The sequence below is a fragment of the Palaemon carinicauda genome, chromosome 6 (assembly GCF_036898095.1).
Source record: "Palaemon carinicauda isolate YSFRI2023 chromosome 6, ASM3689809v2, whole genome shotgun sequence".
NCBI lineage: Eukaryota > Metazoa > Arthropoda > Malacostraca > Decapoda > Palaemonidae > Palaemon > Palaemon carinicauda.
Genome location: NC_090730.1, coordinates 43,695,725 through 43,703,224, shown reverse-complemented (window position 1 = coordinate 43,703,224; position 7,500 = coordinate 43,695,725).

Below are 7,500 nucleotides of genomic sequence, written 5' to 3'. Positions count from 1 at the left end.
ATATATATATATATATATATATATATATATAGATATATGGATATATATATATATATATATATATATATATATATATATATATATATAGACAAAGACACACACACATATATATGTACATATATATATATATATATATATATATATATATATATATATATATATATATATATATATATATATATATATATATATATATATACTTGAATTTCTTATTTGATCGCCATGTATACATTACTATATTCAATTTTGTTCTAAAACCGAAAGCAGTAAATTTTGTAACCAGAATTAATGCTTTGCTCTCTGGTTGAATACCCATCAAATAGAATAGGTTGTTAAAAGTTTGTTAAACATTAAATTTTCCTGCTATAAAATTTAGTTATCAGGAGATAGAGATACAGAAAGCATTACATTGTGCTATATGTAAGAAAGGACATTAACGAATCGTTGAAAGCGTTAGCGCAACTAAGAATTTGATAATGATAAACGTTTTGCAATGTTTTAAGCTGAGTGGTTAAAAAAATAAAATATGAAGAAAATAAACTTCATGTAGGCGTCAAAAACATGTTCTCTTTGGCGAGATATAAAAGCACTACTAACCAGATAAGAGAGAAAATTGAGTACCTTTAATTTAGAGTACTTGTAGTAACAAACTATTCAGTTAAACGTATTTTTATAGGAGATTCTCCGAATAATGTTCTGTCCTCAGCCGTATTTCAGTAAAATACGGGCTACCGTAATTTTATTATAGCTGGTTATTATCTTCTTACGAGTGGTGACCGTAATCTCATTCATTTACGTTAACATATCCGTTCTTAAAACGGTAAATGTCTAACAACATTTATTACAAGGTTTTTTACCGTTTTTTTTACGGCAAATTTTTAACAGTGTACATATTATTAATACAGACGCGTCTTACATAATTTTCTAACCAACTGGTTGACCCAGAAGTTGGGTAAACTCGTTGATGTGCGAGGTATAAGACCAATCCTGGTATATTCTTGAGTATTGCAAGTTCTTTTGTTCAATCTTCCATTATGGCTTCCGTTTATTTTGCACGTCATGTTATGAATGTCCTTCTATTATCAATTAATTAAGTCTTTTACATCCTTTATCTATTTAGAACTTTCCGCAACCGAAGAGATGGATAATATCCAGTCACATTCTGATACTTAAAACTTTTGGGCCAAAGGACATTTTTTTTTTCCACACAATATGTTCACTTCATTTGCCTCTCTCTCTCTCTCTCTCTCTCTCTCTCTCTCTCTCTCTCTCTCTCTCTCTCTCTCTCTCTCTCTCTCTCTCTCTCTCTCATAAACCCGTTTTCCCAAAGGTTCACTTTCCCTGTTATTAATTTATTATGATTCCTCCAAGTTGTGGAATGATCTTCCTAATTGGGTAGTTGAATCACTAGAACTTCAAATGTTCAAAGTTGGAGCAAATGTTTTTATGTTGACCAGGCTGACCTGAGTCTTTTTTATAGTTTATATATGACATATCTGTTTTTGACGTTGTTAATACTTTATATAGGACATATCTGTTTTGACGTTGTCACTGTTTTAGAATGATTTGTACCAACCGTGTGTCACACGATCGTACATAAATCATTTTGTATATATTATGCTTGTATATGCGCTCTTCCCTCGCAATAAAAAGAACCTGAATAATCATATCTCTGGTTTTCCTCTGTAACATTGTCTGTCTTGTGAACATGAAAATGCCTGTTGCCTTGAGGTTTTGTATATAAAGGAGAGTGGTCTAAAATAAAGTACTCAGTTGATTGCTTCCTGCCTTTGAGTCCTAACCTTTCTCTCAACCCGTCACATTGGTGACCCCGGAAGTCGACTCGCTCCCACTGCCTTCTACCACCACCCCCTCGCCCCTCCATCGTTGGTACTATGGCGGACTTTATGGCAGTTGCCGCTGCGGCGGCCCCATTCAAACTTTCATCGTTTGCCAGCGGAGAGGCGTTTGATTGGTTTCAGCGCACAGAAGTCCAGTTTTGCATCAGGGGCGTGACTCGCTCAACCACCAAAGCAGATTATGTTCTCGCGGCGATACCAAAGGACACCTTCCCAGAAATATCCGACTGGCTTTGTGAACAAGGAGACACCCCAATAGCATATGACGCCCTCAAAACATACCTTCTGCAGCAGTACTCGCCGTCGCCAGCCGCCCGTATAGCAAATCTTTTTCAGCTCTCACAACAACTGTTGGGGGACCAAAGGGCTTTGCTTGCACTCAGGGAAATGACCAGTATCGCTCGCCTTCAACCTGCCACAGACGGCTCTCCTCGTGAGGTGAACCTACTTCGTGCCCTTTGGATACGCCGTTTACCCCGACTTATACACGCTGCCATACCCGATGTCGATAGTTTACCCATAAAGGACTTGATGACCAAAGCCGACGCCCTTATGGACAGCCACTTCAAGACCTCCATCAACGCCTCCACCCCTGACGAAGAGGATGCCTATTCAACATCAACTGATGCTGAATGTAGATCTAGGGTTGGTGAATCCCTTAATAGAGATTTAGCTAGAATTAGTGCATAGTGCAAATTATGGGGTATGAAGTTGAATCCTAACAAAACTCAAAGTATGATTGTGAGTAGGTCAAGGACGGTGGTTCCTCAACATCCGGATCTCAGAATTGATAATGTTTCTTTAAATATGTATGACTCTTTCAAAATTTTAGGTGTGATTCTCGACAGTAAATTTACTTTTGAGAAACATATAAGGTCTGTGTCTTCTTCAATTTCACAAAAAATAGGCTAATTGAGAAAGTCTTTCAAGATTTTCGGTGATCAATCTATTCTGAAGAAGTGTTTTAATTCTTTCATTCTATCTTGTTTTGAGTATTGTTCACCTGTCTGGTCTTCAGCTGCTGATTCTCATCTTAATTTGTTGGACAGAAACTTACGGTCTATTAAATTTCTTATTCCTGATCTAGATATTGATCTCTGGCACCGTCGTTCAATTAGTTCATTATGCATGTTGCATAAGATTTTTCACAACTCTGACCATCCTTCACATTCAGATCTCCCTGGACAATTCTATCCTGTTCGTAATACTAGGCAGGCAGTTAATTCTAAAAGCCAGGCCTTCTCCATCCCGAGGCTCAATACTACGCAGTACTCTAGAAGTTTTATTCCAGCTGTGACCAAGTTGTGGAATGATCTTCCTAATCGGGTGGTTGAATCAGTAGAACTTCAAAAGTTCAAAGTTGGAGCAAATGCTTTTTTGTTGACCAGGCGGACATAGTCTTTTTATAGTTTATTTATGACATATTTGTTTTTGATGTTGTTGATAGTTTATTATATGACATGTCTGTTTTGACGTTGTTTCTTATTTTAGAATGATTTATTGTTAATTTGTTCTCTTCATTTATTTATTTCCTTATTTCCTTTCCTCACTGGGCTATTTTTCCCTGTTGGAGCCCCTGGGCTTATAGCATCTTGCTTTTCCAACTAGGGTTGTAGCTTGGATAGTAATAATATTAATAATAATAATAATAATATGAATGCCGTAGTACATACACGCCTACCCCGTGATGTGCCGAAGCAGCGACAAAGCCGCCCACCACCCTCCAATCGCTCGCGCCCCAACGAACGACTTCTACAGCCACTTACTACCTCCCATACGCCGCAGTTTTGCTACTACCACTTCAGAATAGGGGCAACCGCGAAGAAATGTGCCAAGGATTGTCAGTGGCCAAAAAACGTGTAAGTAGGCCATTGATCGTGGCGGTGGCTTCCCGTGTTTCTAATCCTTTCTTTTTACAGGATGCAGGAACGGGCGTGAGATTTTTGGTAGACATGGGTGCTTGTTGTTCTCTTTTGCCAAGGAAACTATCCGACGTCAGCTTGGTAGCTGCCAACGGATCTGCGATACCCACCTACAGTTACGAGAACCTCACATTATCGTTCGGAAACGGTAAATTCAATTGGAAGTTTCTCGTTGCTGACGTCACATTGCCAATCCTCAGTACGGAATTCCTCTTTCATTTCCACCTTCTGGTCGATGTTACCCACCGACAATTGGTCAACGCAGACTCGTACTTGTCGACACCTCTTCAACCCACCCCCTCTAACCTTGCTCTCCACATCAGCGCACCCACGGTTGCCTACGCCAACCTCCTCACGTCGTACCCGGAAGTTTTCCGTCCAGAACTTCGCAAAACGCTCATGGTTCCTGCCAAGCACGGTATTTATCACCATATTAAGACGACGGGACCCCCAGTCTTCGCAAAATTCAGACGTCTGTCACCGGAACGATTGGCAGCCACCAAACAGACGTTCGCAGAAATGGAGGAAATGGACCTTAGCCAAAAGGACTCCAGCTCATGGTCGTCACCCTTACACATCGTTCTGAAGAAAGACGGCTCCCTCCATCTATGCGGGGATTACAGGGGCCTGAACATGCAAACAGAACCAGATCACTACCCCCTCCCAAACATTGCCGACGTGACCTCCTACCTGCACAAAGCGAAGTGGTATTATCAGGTGCCTATGAACCCAGAAGACATCCCCAAGACCGCCATCACCACTTCGTTTGGTACATAAACCTTCAATTACTCCTGTTTTGGCCTTTGTAATGCTGGGGCCAGGGTTCAACGTCTCATGGATGGCATCTTAGGGGACTTCCCTTTCTGTGTATGTTATGTGGACGACATACTTGTGTTCTCCTCCGTCACCTGCGCATCGTGCTCGACCGCCTGCAACAAAACGGCCTTGTAGTCCGGTACGACAAGTGTACCTTTGGTACCAACGTAGTGTCGTTTTTAGGGCACCGCATCATTCCTGAAGGAGTCCATCCCCTCCCTGAGAAGGTAGCAGCCGTTCAAAACTTCCCCGCGCCCACGACCGTCAAAGCTCTGCAGGAATTCTTGGGCATGATCAACTATTATCACCGTTTTCTGCCAACCATTGCCGCCACTCTTGCTCCCCTCTACGCCTCCCTCAAGGGCAAGCCAAAAGACCTGAAGTGGGGTCCCCGTCAAGAAGCAGATTTCTGCAATGCAAAGAAGGTCTATCAACTGCTGCGGCTCTCACTTTTCCTATCCCACACGCCCCTCTCCTTCTCTCCACCGATGCCAGTGACGTCGCTATTGGTGCAGTACTCGAGCAGGTGGTCAACGGCTCGCCCCGCCCATTGGCCTTCTTCGGCAGAAAACTGTCCAAGGCAGAATCGGGTTATTCTACCTTCGATCGAGAATTTCTGGCGGTGCACTTGGTTGTCCCTCACTTTCGTCATTTTTTAAAAGGTACGCCCTTCATCATTCGCACATACCACATGCCTCTGGTACACGCTTTCACTCGACAGTCTGACACCTGGTCCGCCCGTCAACGCCGACATCTCTCCGCCGTGGTTGAATACAATTGCACCCTTCAATACGTCCCTGAGAAAATTAATCCCGTTACCGATGCCCTGTCAAGAAACAAGTTGGCTGCCGTTCAACTGGGATTGGAATACAACGCCCTGGCTGAAGACCAACGACAGGATCCAGAGTATCAAGCATGTAGGACATCCTGCACGTCCCTCCGTTGGGAAGACTTTCCCCTTGAAGACTCCAACACCACCCTCCTCTGTGACGTCAGTACTGGTAGACCGCGACCTTGGATTCCTGCTCCCATGCGATGGCAGGTGTTTGATTTAATTCACAGCCTTTCACATCCCTCGTGCCGTTCTACTGCACAGCTGCTGAAGGTAAAGTTCATTTGGCACGGCATTTCTAATTATGCTAAGGATTGGAACCGCGCCTGTACTTCTTGCCAAACTTCCAAAGTACATCGACACACGGATTCAGGAGTGGGCACCTTTCCTCAACCTCAGCGTCGTTTCGCACACATTCACGTCGACGTTTTAGGCCCCTACCCACATCGCAAGGCCATCGTTACCTGTTCACCGTCATCGACCACTCCACTCATTGGCCTGAAGCTATTTCCATGGAAACTGCAACGTCCGCCTCATGTACATCTGCCTTACTCTCCGGATAGATTTCAAGATTTGGTATCCCTGAGCATATTACTTCTGACAGGGGAACCACTTTCACCTCTCAATTGTGGACATCATTAGCGAACCTCCTGGGCATCACCCTACATCAGACAACGGCCTACAACCCCGCTGCCAATGGAATGGTTGAACGTTTTCATCGCACCCTCAAAGCAGCTTTGATGTCCCGCACCAAGGATTGCAACTGGTTTACTCAGGTTCCCTGGGTCCTCCTGGGACTAAGGACCACTCCTAAAGATGCCATCGACGTCTCGGCAGCTGAAATGGTGTATGGCGACCTGTTGGTCGTCCCTGCCAAATTTGGTCCTTCTACAACCTCCTCCGACGATCTCCAGCGCATACGTCACGTCGTGGGAAAATTTACTCCATGCCGCCAGACTTACAAGCCCCCAGCGAAGCATCACATACCAACGGGCTTGCACTCTGCAACGCACGTCTTCCTGCGCAACGACACTAGCAAGCCACTGCTAACGCCCCCTTACACGGGCCCTTTCCTTGTGATCCGACGCAGTCCGAAAGCATTCCTACTAAACATTCGTGGCAAAAAAGACTGGGTCTCCATTGATCGTCTAAAATCTGCTTATCTTCTGCCAGAAGCCCCGCCTACAATTCGCCACTCTAGATCAGGGCGCCCTATTTAACATGTACAGTATGTCATTTTTAGGGGGGGAGCCATGTACCAACCGTGTGTCACAGGATCGTACATAAATTATTTTGTATATATTTTGCTTGTATTTGCGCTCTTCCCTCGCACTAAAAAGAAACTGAATAATCATGTCTCCGATTTTCCTCTGTAACATTGTCTGACTTGTGAACATGGAAATGCCTGTTGCCTTGAGGTTTTGTATATAAAGGAGAGTGTTCTATAATAAAATACTCAGTTGATTGCTGCCTGCCTTTGAGTCCTAACCTTTCTCTCGGCCCGTCGCAGATTTATTGTTAACTTGTTCTCATCATTTATTTATTTCCTTATTTCCTTTCCTCACTGGGCTATTTTTCCTATTGGAGCCCTTGGGCTTATAGCATCTTGCTTTTCCAACTATAGTTGTAGCTTGGTTAGTAATAATGATAATAATTATAAAAACGTCCAAAAGTCAGTTATCCTGAACGTAGCCGTAATCAACAGTGACAGACCTTTCAGAGGGGAACTGATGCCGATAGCCATATGGTTTAATATAAATGTATTGTCAAATGGCCCTTGGCAGGTCTCCATAAAAGATATCACTTTTGTGGTAGGAAGGGAGCCGAGTTAACTCTTCCTATCCTCCTATCAACTACTATCACATTTTATCTTCAGGTTAATGTTTTACTTTTTCTTGATCAGAAAAAAAAAACGTTTATTTTTTTTCTTATTTAGGTGACCTTCTGAGAGACGATTAAGTTGACTATTGATAAAGTTTTGACATTTTCTTCCATCCGTCTTGATTTTCAAACACCGATTCTTTCAACGAGAATAATAACCTACTAATGAGAAATTAAGGTAATAGTGTTT